This window comes from Megascapheus bottae, chromosome 19 (genome assembly GCF_031878675.1).
Source record: "Megascapheus bottae isolate mThoBot1 chromosome 19, mThoBot2.hap1, whole genome shotgun sequence".
Taxonomy (NCBI): domain Eukaryota; kingdom Metazoa; phylum Chordata; class Mammalia; order Rodentia; family Geomyidae; genus Megascapheus; species Megascapheus bottae.
The window spans coordinates 800359-817985 of NC_143527.1; positions in this window are offsets into that span (position 1 = coordinate 800359).

A 17627-nucleotide genomic window follows, 5' to 3' on the forward strand; every position below is an offset into this window, starting at 1 on the left:
TGCATGTGCCCTAATTTGATGGGGGTGAAGCTGATTAGATAGTTAATGCACGATTTTAAAATGTGGTTTGCCACATTTGTCTTTATTATTATTATTATTTTAGTTTTTGCAAATAAATGGATCTCCGATTTTCAAATAAAATCCAGGGAGGTCAACCTTCTGCCCCCAGCTGCCTTGGCGATCACCGTCCTGACTGTGGCCAGGCACGCTTGCTGGGATCTCACAGCTTCGATTCTGCAGACATGCTTTTGGTGTTGCTGTGCCATGGAGAAGGCCAATTGAAGCAGCTATGTAGTCCCGAGGGAGCTTGTTTGTGCCCCGTCCCAGGGTGCAAGGACAGAAGAGACCGCCATCTGTCGGATTGTCTCGGCTGAGTTGCTCTGAGGTGGCGGGTGGGCCTGGAGCCCTGGAGGCTCTGGTCATTGTTCCTCTCCCTGGGCCTTTATCCAGCACTTCTCTCTGGAGCCGGCTCCGGCATTTCTGCTCTGTAGGAGCAGGAGGACAAGTCCACTTTCAGAATCTGGTTTTGTGGATGTTTTTGCTGGTAAGCACACTTACTTAAAGATTAATGCCATGAGTGGGGGGAAAACAATTATACAACCAGAATAAAATATTGAATATTTTTTAAAAATGGCTGTGGGTTACCGGTTCTCATTTATACATAGAATTTGCCTCAGCGAAGATAAAAATCTGCTTTCAGTTGGTCTGTCATATGCACAGTGGCTTTGCCTCTCATGGTGTCCTTCAAGTACAGGCAGGGATTCCGGGCATTCTCTCTGCAGGCAGAAGATGAACTTTTCCTCCCTGCTTGGAGTTCAGTGGGCTTGGACACACTTTTGTAATCTCGTTGAGTCTCCCTTCGTTGAGGTGACACAGGCCACTTTCTAAAGGATGGCAGGACATGTGTCAGGAGACCTAGTAGGGGGATTGGCGTGGGCAACCAAGGACCATGGTGAGACAGGAACACCTAAGGCCATATGGCAGGCCAGTTTCTTATTTAGAAATCAATTTCATTTGAAAGCAGGAAAGCCTCATTAAGTGGATATATTAGCATTCCTCTCCTCCACACATTTCTGCCACCTCAGGTAACATGGACCAGGGGCTTGAGTGGAGGGTAACTGGGTTTCCTGGCAAGAGGGAGACCGTCCTGCGGGAACCTGCAGTCTGCCCTGGCAGGCTCTGACTGTGCTCTCAAATGGGCTGTGTGGGCTGCATGTATTCCAGGGCTTCGGACGGGCAGAGGTTTGCAGGAGGCTGTGAAACCACCAAGTCTCCTGCAGAGGCAGAAGCACGCTCTTCAATTCCCTTTCCTTTCTGATCCTCTGATAGAAATTCAGAGTTTTCATGTATGAATTGGTCTCAGTAAGGTACACATATCATATTTTTAAAAGGACATTAATATGTAGCATAAGACTCTGGAATCATTTAGAGTGCTATTTAAAACTCTGACCCTTCGTAACAGTCAGATGTGTTCAGAAAATGATAACAATGACAATAATGACAACAATAAATGTTAAAAATGGAAATTGGCACATTACAATTATGGCAGAGCGTTAGCTGTTTTAAAGGAAGGCAGACTTTTAAGAAAGACATTTCTCTCCACTCAGGATACAACCTGAGCATTTAACTAGGATGAACCAGAGGAAAAGGCACCTGAAAATGGAATAAATGGATTCCGCTTACCCAGGTTATTTCTAAACAGTAATGCAAAGATGTAATAGAAATAATTTAGACATATGGATAAGAACCCTGGAAATCAATACTGCTGGGAGTGCAGCAAAGCAGGTGCCGGGCAATCACCCAGAATTGAATTTCATACAAATGGTGGCAAATCTATATCGGATTATCACAGCAAAAACTTCATTTTCATTGATTTATAATGGATTATTATTGTTTCCACCAAACTGCCATAGACAGCCATTTAGCAGCTGCCAAGTGCCTCAAGGGTAAATAAGGAGATCGCTGCCGGGGTGGGTTGGAGATGCTTACGAGGCTAATAACTCACCGCAGCTGGTGTGGCCTCGCCCGTCTTCCCTTGTTACCTTCCACTGCGCTACGTAATTCCTGGGACTTGTGGGGAGCACGGGGTGTTTTCTGCAAACCCATGAACACAGCAAAGAGGAAGGAATTGCCTCCTGGTAAGGGCACTGGGACCCTTTAACATGCAAGGTCTTTATAGCTATCCTGGAGCGAATCCGATCGAGTCTGTTCTGCACTGTGTGCTGCACTGTCTGTGCCTCAGTCGTTCACCTCTCCACACCTGCCTCTGCATCTTCTAGTATGATGCAGAAAAGCGATGTAGGCTGAAATTGCCTTCAGGAGCCTGACCGGCTTGTGCTGGGTTGAGTTCGGCGGCCTGAGTCTGGGAGCTGGGGGTCTGTGGGCGGACGGAGGCCTTGGTCACCTTCCCGATCGCGTTCTTGGCCCCCTTCAGGACAGGCGTGCTTCCCGGCCAAGTCCGAGCAGGAATATTCCAGTCTTCTGACACGAGGATTATGTCAACAGTTATTCTCCACCTATTCTTTTTAAATTGAATTAGTAAGAATGAATTGATATACCTTCATTCATCTTTTAAATGCGTGTTATACGAAAGAGAGCCACTAGAAAGCCAGGCATGGTGGCACACACCTGGCTCTTGGGACGTCAGGTCAGGAGGAAGTAGCTTTGAATGAGTCTGAGTGACACAGTAAGACCCTGGCAGAGCAATAAAACATCTAGAAATCTGGGCGTTCATTGTGTTAATATTTTTTGTTGTTGTTGTTTGTTTTGTACTGAGGAGTGAACCCAGGACATTGCACTTGTAAGGCAAATGCTTTGCCACTGAGCTACATCCCAGCCCAGTAGTGTTTTTTATTGAAAGTAAATTTTATTTTTGCTGTGGGTCCTGGGGCCTGAACTCAGAGTCTGGCTATTGTCCCTGAGCTTTTGTGCTCAAAGATAATATTCTACCACTTGAGCCCACGCTCGATTTCTGGCATTTTTGATGGTTCGTGGGAAATAGGCATTTTGTGGCTCTTCCTGCCTGCTCTGCTTTGACCCATGGTAAAAGCTCAGCCTCCTGAGTAGCTAGGTTTACAGGCGTGAGCCACTGGCACCCAGCTAAAAATAATGTTTTAGTCAAAACCAAGGTGAGGTCCGGTGCCTGAGTCTTGAAGGGCGGTGTGTTCACTGGGTCTGGCAGTTCTTTGCCCTTCTGTACACCAGCTTTATTGTTCTCATGTAAGCAGAACGACCTGTGTCCTCTTGAGGGGCAAACGTGGCTGTAAACAGCATGGCGGCACCTTGTTATTGCTATTATGAACATTTTGTTTTTCTTTTTAAAGGAAGGGGCCAGGGGCAGCTGAGCCCCCTGTGCGGCCCGGGCCTGCCCCAGCCTCTAACCAGCCCGTGTCCAGCGGTGTGTGCGGGAGCCAGGCCCGCCCGACGCTCCTCATCCCCTCCACAGCCTGCGCTTGGCCAGTCTTTCTGGGGTGTCCCTCCCAGGTCTTCTGTCTCCCCAGAGCACGCTGTGCAGAGGCCGTGGGCGAGAGTGCACCAGCAGAGGGGTGGGATTTGTGGATCACCGTGGGTGGGGCTTGCCTCTGCTCTACAGGCCATGCTGCCTGGTGTTTGTCTCTTATGGAAGCTTTGTGTCTGTCTTGGCCGCTGCACAGCCCCTCAGAGGCTGAAGTTAAAGATGATTTGTTTGCCAACAGGAGCAAATCAGAAGACGGGGCCACGAGAGGCAGTTTTTAAGTGTTGAGCTCAGCGCGGAGCTGTGTGCAGTCACACGGGAGCAGGTGTGCTGTGGGGACCAGACGCCTGTGCTGCGGGCTGGACTAATGACCCCAGCCGGCAGCCGGCCCTGCTCCACGAGTCTTCCAGCTGCAGGGGCTGGGGCTGGCTGCGTCCCGTGTCTCCCTGCCCCGCCGGCCACCTGGGACAAGTAGCTGGCAAGGGCATGTGTCCGCCTCCTGGGGCTGTGGGGAGGGGCAGAGGGGCGGAAGGCCGCAGGGAGGACGAGAACCTCAGCCGTGATTCGGCAGGAACGAGGGCACAGTGGTCCCGGAGACTCGGCTGCTTGGTCTGCTCACCAGTGGTTGCCTAGGGCCGCAGACCAAGTTGTGTGTCTTGTGCAGCGTTTGGGCTCTAGCCTTCCTTAGACCTGGATGCAGCTCCTGCTGGGCTCCGTGGCCACCCTCACCCTCTGCGCCTCGTCTCCGGCCGTCCTGGAGCGCAGGGCCACTGCCGTCTCTGGCAGCTGCTCCAGGCACCCCTGCCCACGGCTGCAAGCTCACCACCCGCTGCTGCCCCTGGCTGAGGGCCCTGCGGCTCCTCCTGTCTCTTCCCGCCTCTTCCCCTGGGGTTACCGGGGTTACTGTCCCCATGGAAGCTGATGTCCACTTGTCCCCTTCCTGCCCAGCCCAGGGGCTGGCCCTGGGGCTCAGAGCCAAAAGGGGCTCTTCGTGGTAGGGCTGCCCTGCCCAGGGGCCCCTGCCTCAGGGGTCACCGGGAATGTAAGGCTCTTCAGTTGTCAGGCTGTTTTCCCTCGGGCACTCCATGCATTCATTTAAACACCACTAACATTTTTAACGGTGAATTTTTTTTGAGGAATTTCCATTTGAATTCAAGACCTTATATTCACTTCTGCTGGCACTCTACCACTTTAGCCATGCTTCCAATCCTGCTTTCGGCTGGCTAGTTTGTTTATTTGCCGGTCTTGGGCTTGGACTCAGGGTCTGAGCACTGTCCTTGGGTTCTTTTGCTCAAGGCTAGAGCTCTACCACTTGAGCCTCAGCACCATTTCCAGCTATTTTCTATGTATGTGGCATCGAGGAATCGAACTGAGGTCTTCGTGCATGCTAGGCAAGCACGCTACCACTAGGCCAAACTCCCTGCCCTTGGCTGGCTATTTTGGAGAACTCTCTCAATCTTACCTGTTGGGACTGACTTTGAGCAGAGCTCTTTGGGTCTCAGCTTTCTGAGCAGCAGCATTAAAGATGTGAGCCACCAGCACCAAGTAACATCATAAACTTAAACAGGTATAATGGCCATTATTTTGACATGTAATTTATAATTAAACATCTGTAATATTGTTCCTCTGCATCATGGAATTAAATACTGAAGCCATTTGATACATGTTCTTCTCTATTTAAAATATTTGCTCCATAGAAAGGCATCATGATGAAACCCACTATTTCGTACAAATAATATACACTAATAACTTTTAAAAACCGACGTTAGCACATGAAATAGGATGACTAGTAAACTTGTATTACATTCTTCCCACACACTTGTATTTCAGTTTCTCTTCCCAGTTCTACCTTACTATCCAATGCTGGGCACATGGTATTTGAAGTTTTAGGTCCACTATTTTGTGTTCATTCTGTGCAAAAAAAGAAACGTATTTCTAGGAAACCTGATTCTAAGAAGCATGTTCATAGCTGAGAACAGTAGTTTAGGCCTAGAATCGTAGCGACCTCAGATTTGGAGATGATTGGGGTATTTGGGTTTGGTCAACCAGGCATAAAAGTTCACAAGACTTCATCTAAACCAGCACTTGGGTGTGGCGGCCTGGACCCGTCATCCCAGGGAAAATAGGACGGGGAGAAAGCCTAGGTACAGGCTGAGACCTCAAAAATATCCAAGGGGCTGGAGGCATGGCTAGGGTGGTACATGCCTGACTAGCAAGCCTGAGGCCTTGCACTCAATTCTCACTCCTGTACTCTCGGCCACGTGGGAGGCCATGGCCAGCACAAGAAAGTCTCCCCGGCTCAGTCTGAATAGGAAGAAGCTGGGCCCGGTAAAGCAGACCTGTCATCCCAGCTGTGGTACAGAAGGCAGAGCGAGCCTGAGATCCAGGCACGCGCCTGGTCAGGAGGCAGGGCTATCTCAGAAGCAGCAGCACAAAGTAGCCCTAGAGGTGTGGCTCAGTAGTGGTAGCCTGGTGAGTACAAGGCCCTGAGTTCAGGCCCATACTTCAGGGGCCAGGAGAAGGTGGGAGGGAAGTGTGTGGCCTGGATGGGTTCCTGTGCTGAGAAAGCAGGTGACATCAGGTGGTGACAGGGCCTGACCTCTAAGGACAGCATATCCCTGCCTGCTGGAGAGGGCTGTGTACACGCGTCGCTTCTAGGCACGGGGTGGGGCAGAGGGCAGGGCAGGGGCAGGGCCTGGCAAGGAGCCGGGTTCGAAGGAAGGGCGTGGGGTCTGTTCCTGGGGGGAAGAGAGGAAGGAAGGAAGGCCTGACAAGGATGCAGGTGCAGAGTCCCATGGTGAGTCTGACAGCGAGTTCTTCCGTTCTGTGAATGATGAGGTGTAGCATTTATTTAAGAAACTGAGCAAAATCGACAGTGCACCCCCCGAGCTGATCCCCTCTGTCTCTCCATTTGCCTGTGCAAATGCATGTGCCCATGCCTGCGTGTGAGCGTGAACCATTTGATGAGGTCAGTTTACACGTGTGCTTTCTCTTCTGCGCTGGCTAGTTTCCTGAGAAGTCTGCCGTCGAGATGGTGGGTGAAAGCTACACTTTAACCAGAACCATTCACTAGCCAGGACCAGCTATTAAGTGGGCAGAGTCTGGAGTGGATTCTGACTCTCACCCTGAAGCTGGCTGCAGGAGTCTCAGCGTGTTGGCTGGGCTTCCCAGAGTCTCATCTTTGAGGCACCATGGGGTCTCTTACACAGACTCTGGCTTTTCCTGAGCAGTGGTGTGTGGCTGTGCAGATCTGCCCCTGGCTTTAGAAAGCATAGACAGCTCTCTCTTCTCGGATGGGAGGACTGGATCTCATCTTTAAATGGCTCAATTCCTGTCTGGCCAGGTGGGGATGGGCTCTCTGGCTTTGTGGGACTCCGAGGTGTGGCGCAGACCCCAGCTCTCTGATTCCCTCAATCCTCCGGTAGGTCGAGGGCCAGGAGGCTCTGCTCTCGGAGGAAGGTCGGGGAGGAGAGCGGAGCTCACCTGAACCTCTGCCGTGGACAATCCAGCGCTGTCACAGACCTGAGCAGGGTGACTCACAGCAGCTGCGCCTCCCAGCAGGGCCCCATAGCCGAGGAGCACGGTAGCCCTGCTCTGACCATCCCCAGCCACCACTCCCCAGGGGACGGGTGGGCCGAGTTGAGGGTATGCACCCAGGATCCAGGAATGGATGACACAGGAGCTGAGGGTTCCGGGTTTCCAGGACCCAGGAAAAGCTCCAGGCCTGGGGACTCCCTGACCCCGCTGCCCTCTGGAGCATCCCCTTGGTCTACGTTGGCTTTGACTTAGTAAATGCCTTTCTTTTTACTACTTGTCTTCATATGTTCCTTTGCCAGCCTGTAGCACCCACATCCTCAACTAATGTCAGTTTCCATCAAGATTATAACAAAACGCCTGTGCTGTGTGAGGATTGACTGGTTGACTGCTTCACTACAGCACTTGATTCTCTCTTGAGTGAGTCGTCCAGGTCCTCTGTCCTCCTGTGACCACTGCTGAATACGCACTGTTCAGTACTCTACTGCTTAGTACTTGCCACTTAGCACTTGCTACTTAGTGCTCTAGTCTTCCATGTCCTTGGGGTTCTGTATCCACTCATGTAGCAGCAGTGCTGGCGGGAGAGGATAGAGAATAGAGAGTTGTTTTCTTTTTTTGTTTGATTTTTTCCATGTATTTTTATTGTAATTAATAGAAGGGTAACATTATATTCTCCAGATAGAAGGTGCATTGCTTCACAAACATTGACACCCTTTCTCATGTCTTGGTCCCCATTTCCCTCCCCCTCCCCCACCCCTCATCTTGTTTTCCCCCCTCCCTATCTGATTTCAAATAAACAAATAAGCATATAGAATATATGAGATAGCAAGGTAAAATACTGTAACAAGGGACAGCAAAAGAGATGAGCGATAACGTAGTACATTAAGGACAACAATCCCTCATTATGTGGCTTTTGTTTCTATATCCTAGAGGTCCTTTTAGTGTCATACTATATGGCCTTAAGTATCTAGGTTTTTCTCTATTGTAAATTTCTGCTAGGAGAGCCCAAGGTTTCTACTGATTATGACAAATGAGGGAAACCATTGAGCCTATGTCCCTTTGAGTCTGGCTTACTTCACTTAATATGATTTTTTCCAAGTCTTTCCATTTCCTTACAAATGGGGCGATGTCGTTTTTTTCTGACAGCATCATAGAATTCCATTGTGTACAAATACCACATCTTGTTGATCCACTCATCAACTGAGGGACATCTGGGTTGGTTCCATATCTTTGCTATGGTAAATAGTGCTGCAATGAACATTGTTGTGGTAGTGGATTTAGTATGCCCCTGTTTCTGGATGGTTGGGTAAATGCCAAGTAGTGGGATTGCTGGGTCATAGGGGAGCTCTATGTTTAGTCTTTTGAGGAACTACCATACTGCTTTCCAAAGTGGTTGAATGAGAGTTTTTTTTTTTAAATGAAACTTTAGTTGAATTTTGGGAAAGACTAAAAACATTAAGTTGCTAAAAATAATTTCTATTGCATTAGATGTGGCAAGGCAACTGAGAAAGGTTGGTGAAACTGTAAAGGTGTGAACAGATATTATGCTTCATTGCTTTCCTGTGTCTTTAAAAGAAATCCCAGATCATTACCTGAAATGCATTTGGTTGTAGCTGAGCAGACAGCTGCATCGCGGTGACCTGAGCAGTGAGCACGCAACCACTGCAGCTGCAGACACATCAAGACGAATGCCAGTGGGCACGGCAGGCAGCTACCATCCAACCTACCCAGCTCTGTGCCAGTCAGTTCTCCTCTCCCCATCGTTCATCCACCTCTGCAATCGTCTGTGTCTATGTGTTTGTTCACCCCCTGCCCATCCATGTGCTATCTATTTATAATTGACAATCATCTCTATCTATCTATCTATCTGTCTGTCTATCTATCTATCTATCTATCTATCTATCTATCTATCTATCTATCATCTGTCTGTCTGTCCGTCCATCTATCTATCTATCTATCTATCTATCTATCTATCTATCTATCTATCTATCTAGTTCTATTCTTTTACTGCATGAGTGCCTGAAGAGCATGTAAAATAGCAATTCCTGTTTTTTCAGTGGTGTGTGTGTGTGTGTGTGTGTGTGTGTGTGTGTGTGTGTGTGTGTAGTGTGTGTCGGGCTCATAGACACTCAGGAAAGCAGGCAATGGTGGCACAAAGATGCTATGGCTAGGCTGCTGTCCTTTGGTTGGGCTGTGGGGGAGCCTCAGGAAAGAAGTAACCCCAGGTTCATGGTGAGGAGTGAGGAGGGCTCTGGAGCGAGGGGCACTCATGGGCAGCCAGTGGGTGTGTCAGGACCACCACTCTGGTGGGAGCTCCGGCTTCTTTTAGGCAGGCCTACTCTAGATTTAGACAGGAGTGGGAGGCTAGAACCTGTGTTTCTCCTGTTTGGGCAAGCAAGGTGAGCTGTTTGTGGAGAGGGGGCTCTGGTGGGCCAGAGATGCCTGACTCATGCATTTGGGCACGCACAAGGCACACCCACAATAGACAGGGCACATCCAGGTGATAATGAGCTCTGGGTGAACCTGGGAGGGGAATAGAATGGGATCAGGATCAGGAGGACAGGGTCAAGAACAGGAGAATGGGGTCAGGAACAGAAGGATGGGGTCAGGAAGAGGAGGATGGGGTCAGGATCAGGAGGATTGGGCCAGGATCAGGAGGATGGTGTCAGGATCAGGAGGACGGGGACAGGAACAGGAGGACGGGGTCAGGATCAGGAGGATTGGGCCAGGATCAGGAGGATTGGGCCAGGATCAGGAGGATGGTGCCAGGATCAGGAGGACGGGGTCAGGATCAGGAGGACGGGGTCAGGATCAGGAAGACAGGGTCAGGAACAGGAGGATAGGGTCACGAAAAGGAAGACAGGGTCAGGAATAGGACAGGGTCAGGAACAGGAGGACGGCATCAGGAACAGGAGGACGGGGTCAGGATCAGGAGGACGGGGTCAGGATCAGGAGGACGGGGTCAGGATCAGGAGGACAGGGTCAGGAACAGGAGGATGGGGTCACGAAAAGGAAGACAGGGTCAGGAACAGGACGGGGTCAGGATCAGGAGGATTGGGCCAGGATCAGGAGGACGGGGTCAGGATCAGGAGGATGGGGTCAGGATCAGGAGGACGGGGTCAGGAACAGGAGGACGGGGTCGGGAACAGGAGGACGGGGTCAGGATCAGGAGGATGGGGTCAGGAACAGGAGGACAGAGTCAGGAACAGGAGGACGGGGTCAGGATCAGGAGGATGGGGTCAGGAACAGGAGGACGGGGTCAGGATCAGGAGGATGGGGTCAGGAACAGGAGGACGGGGTCAGGATCAGGAGGATTGGGCCAGGATCAGGAGGATGGGGTCAGGATCAGGAAGACAGGGTCAGGAACAGGAGGACAGGGTCAGGAACAGGAAGACGGGGACAGGAACAGGAGGACGAGGTCAGGAACAGGAGGACGGGGTCAGGATCAGGAGGATGGGGTCAGGATCAGGAGGACGAGGTCAGGAACAGGAGGATGGGGTCAGGAACAGGAGGATGGGGTCAGGATCAGGAGGACGAGGTCAGGAACAGGAGGATGGGGTCAGGAACAGGAGGATGGGGTCGGGAACAGGAGGACGGGGTGCGATCAGGAGGACGGGGTCAGGATCAGGAGGATGGGGTCAGGAACAGGAGGATGGGGTCAGGATCAGGAGGATGGGGTCAGGAAGAGGAGGATGGGGTCAGGATCAGGAGGATTGGGCCAGGATCAGGAGGATGGTGTCAGGATCAGGAGGACAGGGACAGGAACAGGAGGACGGGGTCAGGATCAGGAGGATTGGGCCAGGATCAGGAGGATTGGGCCAGGATCAGGAGGATGGTGCCAGGATCAGGAGGACGGGGTCAGGATCAGGAGGACGGGGTCAGGATCAGGAGGACGGGGTCAGGATCAGGAGGACAGGGTCAGGAACAGGAGGATGGGGTCACGAAAAGGAAGACAGGGTCAGGAACAGGACGGGGTCAGGATCAGGAGGATTGGGCCAGGATCAGGAGGACGGGGTCAGGATCAGGAGGATGGGGTCAGGATCAGGAGGACGGGGTCAGGAACAGGAGGATGGGGTCGGGAACAGGAGGACGGGGTCAGGATCAGGAGGACGGGGTCAGGATCAGGAGGATGGGGTCAGGAACAGGAGGATGGGGTCAGGATCAGGAGGATGGGGTCAGGAACAGGAGGACGGGGTCAGGAACAGGAGGATGGGGTCAGGATCAGGAGAATGGGGTCAGGATCAGGAGGACGGGGTCAGGATCAGGAGGATGGGGTCAGGATCAGGAGGATGGGGTCAGGATCAGGAGGATGGGGTCAGGAACAGGAGGATGGGGTCAGGATCAGGAGGATGGGGTCAGGATCAGGAGGGCGGGGTCAGGAACAGGAGGATGGGGTCAGGAACAGGAGGATGGGGTCAGGATCAGGAGGATGGGGTCAGGATCAGGAGGGCGGGGTCAGGAACAGGAGGATGGGGTCAGGAACAGGAGGACGGGGTCAGGAACAGGAGGATGGGGTCAGGATCAGGAGGATGGGGTCAGGATCAGGAGGACGGGGTCAGGATCAGGAGGATGGGGTCAGGATCAGGAGGATGGGGTCAGGATCAGGAGGATGGGGTCAGGAACAGGGGGATGGTGTCAGGATCAGAAGGACGGGGTCTGGATCAGGAGGACGGGGTCAGGATCAGGAGGACGGGGTCAGGATCAGGAGGACGGGGTCAGGATCAGGAGGATGGGGTCAGGAACAGGAGGATGGGGTCAGGATCAGGAGGGCGGGGCAGGATCAGGAGGACGGGGTCAGGATCAGGAGGACCGGGCAGCACCGTGAGCCCTGCCAAGTGCAGTCCTGTGAGGCTTTTCTGTCCTGGTGGCTGGGCTGTGGTGCTGCCTTTCATGGAGCTGGGCTTGCTCTCTTCATGGGGCATGGTTGCCAGAGGAAGTGAAACCTAGCTGGGGAATGCACGTTGAGGCCATCCCTTGTTTCCTGGCCGCACACCCAGGAATTCTTGCCCGTGTGAATGTCTAATCTACAGACATGTCGTGGTCACAAGCAATGTAAGTTTTATGAATAACCACTGAGTAGGGGAGTGATGGGGTTTTTATAGATATCTAACTAAATACTTATTAATTAGATTTTGCATATTTTGAGGAATAGAAGAAAAGATCTGGCTTGTCTAGTTAATGAAAAATTCAGTAGTTGAACAGATTTTAGGTACATGGTAAAGGTTTAATTATTAAACCTTCAATAATGAGCATTAAGCTTTGTTTAACTCCTTGAATGAATATTTATATCATGATTTGTTCCAAACAGGGATTACAGATTATAGTTAAAGGAACAAGGCATTAAAGAGGACAAGAAGGAGAAGAAAAAGGACAGAAGGTCAGGAGGGGAAGTAGAAGCAGAGCAGGTAGGAAGCAAGCCAGAGGCTGTCCTGTCGGAAGGGTCTGAGGGGCTTCTGGCAGGTCCTGTGCCCCTCATAGTAGGAAGCAAAAATGATCCCTGGTCATGCTCACCACCACATCTATCCTGTGGAGTGTCTGTGATGGCTCCTTGTCTAATTGCTTTTATTCATGCGGCCACATTGAATGTATGCAAGTAGCACTGCAGTATCTACTGCACTACAGTAGCAGAATGCCACACGTGCACTGCCAGAGCTGCCGGACCTTCCCCAGGCACGACTGTGCTTCCAGATGGAGGTGCCCCATCTGGAGCTCTGCCACAGAAACCTGTCTGGAAGCTCAGGTCTGCAGCCATCCTTGCTGTCTGTCCTCCAGTTTAGAACTGTCTTTCTTTAATGCTTTTGTAAAAAGAGAAAAAGCACACAGACACACACACACACACACAGACACAGACACAGACACACACGCACACAGACACAGACACACGCACATATACGCACACAGACACAGAACACACACACACGCACACAGACACACACACACACGCACACAGACACAGACACACACACACGCACACAGACACAGAACACACACATATGCACACAGACACACACACACACGCACACAGACATACACACACATACACGCACACAGACACAGAACACACACACATGCACACAGACACACACACACACGCACACAGACACAGAACACACACACACGCACACAGACACACACACACAGACACACACATACACGCACACAGACACACACACAGACACAGAACACACACACATGCACACAGACACACACACACGCACACACACGCACACAGACGCGCACACACATGCACACACACACGCACACAGACACAGAACACACACACACGCACACAGACACACACACACACAGACACACACACAGACACAGACACACACACACACAGACACACACACGCACACACACAGACACACACACAGGTGGCACTGCTTAGGTCACACATGCTGTCATCGTGATTCTTGTTGGCAGTGTGTTGTTTAGGAAGGCAGAAAACAGGCAAATGCAGATCTTGGTCTTGCTAGGATTATGGGAGCGGCATGACATTAACACCCCATTCTGCCATTAGCTTTTGGGCCCACACGTAGCCATCTTGAACTGAACATGTCCAAGATTCCATATGGGGAGTAAAAATGGACACCCATTTCCCACAGTGTTTACATCACAGTGGCAACGAGGAAATGAGATTGCTTTAAGGTGTGCTTCCAGGGTCGTCGCTATTTGCACGTGAAGGCTGGAAACGTAGTTTTCACGGGAAACGCAGATGCTGCAGCCGGAAGCAGAAGGGGTGCTGGGAGACACCGCCATTTTCAGGGCGCTGAGGGGGGTGAGGCGATCTTTTCCCAGGATCTCAGCGTTCCGCTGTCTGAATGAAAATGTAACCATTTCTTCATTCTGTCTCATGCAGGACGGTGCATGCTGTTGCTGTTCAATTAACTAATAATAATGATGATGATAACACTGTAGCAGACTCCATTTGGGCACACATTCTGCATATACAGTAATTGCGAAGGCCTAGCATTTCTGAAATTATGTGTTGGGCTGGGATAAAATGTGTCATAATCACAAAATTAGAGTTAACGGCAGGAAGGGGACCTCTTTGATGGCCCCAACCCCCTCCTCACTCCTGTTAACGGCACCTCATTATGAATTCATTTTAAGCTCCATTGAGTCCCAGAAATTAATTTGACATAAATTTCATTGTAAAGCGCCGGAAACTTCAATTTCAAAGGTAATGTTGAACTAGGATTGCTTTCCTGTTTGACACACGTACTTTAGACAGTGTTGAGGTATGGCTTGGACACCAGCCATGAAGATTCTCCTGCTGTGAGTGAGTCAGGAGACATTTGGTTTGCCTTGACTTCCCGTGCCACCATGCTAGCCATCCAGGACTATGAAGAGAAGCTGGCTGGGCTCTGGGGCCAGTGTGGAATGGGGCCCCTGTGGTCAGCCAGGGTCTCCACAGACAATCTCCCTGCTCACGCACATGAGGGTGATTCGCCCTGTAGATCCTGCCTGTTTTCACAGCCCTTTCCACTTGTGACGTGCATGACGGGCTCTGCGTCGCATACTTGATGCTCAGATGGTCTGCACTGTTGCACTCTGGCCTCCTCTGCTGCCCTGGGTCTTGGCCCAGCTCTGGTGTCACTGTTTCCCCATGATGAGCTTGCCTCTGGTGACCGAGGGGGTGGCCGCTCAGCCCAGCAGGGTCTGGAGGCGAGGAGAAGCAGTGCCTGGCCCGCTCTGTGTGGATGCCAGCCTTGTGCAACCCAGGTGCCATCTCAGGCTGTGCTGGAGGGTCCAGGTGGTGCTTTCTCACCCTGCCACATGGCCCAGGGTAGGGACTCTCTTTTGAGGATGTGCTCCCAGATAGTCCCACGGCAAGACTTGACAGTAACAATAGATCTCCTACAACACTGGGGAGGGTGGAGGAGGGGAGATGACCACTGGAGAGGAGGGGAAGGAGGGGGGATGACCACTGCGGGAAAGGAGAAGGAGAGGGACTAGGGAAGAGCACAGGTTTCTGTGGGATGCAGCTTTCTCCCAGGAATTGGACTTACATTCTGTCCTGGAACTTCTCTCGTAGACGTGCTCTGTTTTAAATCAGAGATGGCAGCTTTCCCCCAGTAGATCTCATCATCCAGTAGATCTCAAACTCCAGTGAACCTCATTTTCAGTAGCTCTCATCCTCCAATAGAGCTCATTCTCCAGTAAACATCATCCTTCAGTAGACCTCATCCTCCAGAAGATCTCATCCTCCAGTAGATTTCATCCTCCAGTAGCTCTCATCCTCCAATAGAGCTCATTCTCCAGTAAACATCATCCTTCAGTAGACCTCATCCTCAAGATCTCATCCTCCAGTAGATTTCATCCTCCAGTAGACCTTATCCTCCAGTAGAGCTCATCCTCCAGTAGAGCTCATCCTCCAGTAGACCTCATCCTCCAGTAGAGCTCATCCTCCAGTAGACCTCATCTTCTAGTAGATCACAGCCTCCAGAAGATCTCATCCTGCAGTAGACCTCATCCTCTAGTTGATCACATCCTCCAGTAGATCTCATCCTCCAGTTGATCTCATCCTCCAGTAGATCTCACCCTCCAGTAGACCTCATCCTCCAGAAGAACTCATCCTCCAGTAGATTTCATCCTCCAGTAGAGCTCATCTTCCAGTAGAGCTCATCTTCTAGTAGATCACAGCCTCCAGAAGATCTCATCCTGCAGTAGACCTCATCCTCCAGTTGATCTCATCCTCCAGTAGATCTCATCCTCCAGTTGATCTCATCCTCCAGTAGATCTCACCCTCCAGTAGACCTCATCCTTCAGAAGAACTCATCCTCCAGTAGATTTCATCCTCCAGTAGAGCTCATCTTCCAGTAGAGCTCATCTTCTAGTAGATCACAGCCTCCAGAAGATCTCATCCTCCAGTAGATCTCATCCTCCAGTAGATCTCATCCTCTAGTTGACATCACCCTCCAATAGATCTCATCTTCCAGTAGACCTCATCCTCCAGTAGATGTCATCCTCCATTAGACCTCATCTTCTAATAGATCACAGCCTCCAGAAGATCTCATCCTGCAGTAGACCTCATCCTCCAGTAGATCTCATCCTCCAGTAGATCTCATTCTCTAGTTGACATCACCCTCCAATAGATCTCATCTTCCAGTAGACCTCATCCTCCATAGATGTCATCCTTCAGTAGACCTCATCTTCCAGTAGACCTCATCCTCCATTAGACCTCATCTTCTAGTAGATCACAGCCTCCCGAAGATCTCATCCTGCAATAGACCTCATCCTCCAGTAGACCTCATGTTCCAATAGATCTCACCCTCCAGTAGACTTCATCCTCCAGTAGATCTCATTCTCCATTAGACTTCATCCTCCAGTAGATCTCATTCTCTAGTTGACATCACCCTCCAGTAGACCTCATCCTCCAGTAGATCTCATCCTCCAGTAGATCTCATTCTCTAGTTGATATCACCCTCCAATAGATCTCATCCTCCAGTAGATCTCATCCTCCAGTAGACCTCACACTCTAGTAGACCTTATCCTCCAGTAGATGTCATCCTCTAGTAAACCTCATCCTCCAGTAGATCTCATGATCCAGTGGACCTCATCCTCCAGAAGATCTCATCCTCCAGTAGATTTCATTCTCTAGTTGACATCCTCCTCCAGTAGATCTCATCCTCCCCTAGATCTCACCCTCCAGTTGATTTCACCCTACAGTAGACCTCATCCTCCAGTAGATATCATCCTCCAGTACACCTCATACTCCTGTAGATGTCATCCTCCAGTAGATCTCATCCTCCAGTACACCTCATACTCCAGTAGACCTCATCCTCCAGTTGACTTCATACTCCAGTAGATCTTATCCTCCAGTAGATCTCAGCCCGGGTAGACTTAATCCTCCAGTAGATCTCAACCTCCTGGAGAACACATCCTCCAGTAGAACTCATCCTACAGTAGAACTCTTCCTCCAGTAGACATAATCCTCCAGTAGATGTCATCCTCCAGTAGATCTCACCCTCCAATACACCATATCTTCCAGTAGATGTCACCCTCCCATAGACCTCATCCTTCAGTAGAACTCATCCTCCAGTAGACCTCACCCTCCAGTAGATCTCATTTTCCAGTTGCCATCATCCTCCAATAGATCTCATCCTCCAGTTGATCTCATCCTGTAGTAGACCTCATCCTACAGTAGATCTCATCCTCCAGTAGACCTAATCCTCCAGTAGACCTCATCCTCGATTAGATCTCATCCTCCAGTAGATCTCATCCTCCAGTAGACCTCATGTTCCAATAGATCTCATCCTTCAGTAGACATCATTGTCAAGTAGATGTGATCTTCCAGTAGATCTCATCCTCCAGTAGACTTCACCCTCCAGTAGACCTCACCCTCCAGAAGACCTCACCCTCCAGTAGACCTCATCCTCCACTAGACCTCATCCTCCAGTAGATCTCATCCTCCAGGAGACCTCATCCTCCGGTAGACCTCATTCTCCAGTAGATCTCATCCTCCAGTAGATCTCACCCTCCAGTTGATCTCATCCTGTAGTAGACCTCATCCTCCAGTAGACCTCATCCTCCAGTAGATCTCATCCTCCAGTAGATCTCACCCTCCAGTAGACCCCATGTTCCAATAGATCTCACCCTTCAGTAGACCTCACCCTCCAGTAGACCTCACCCT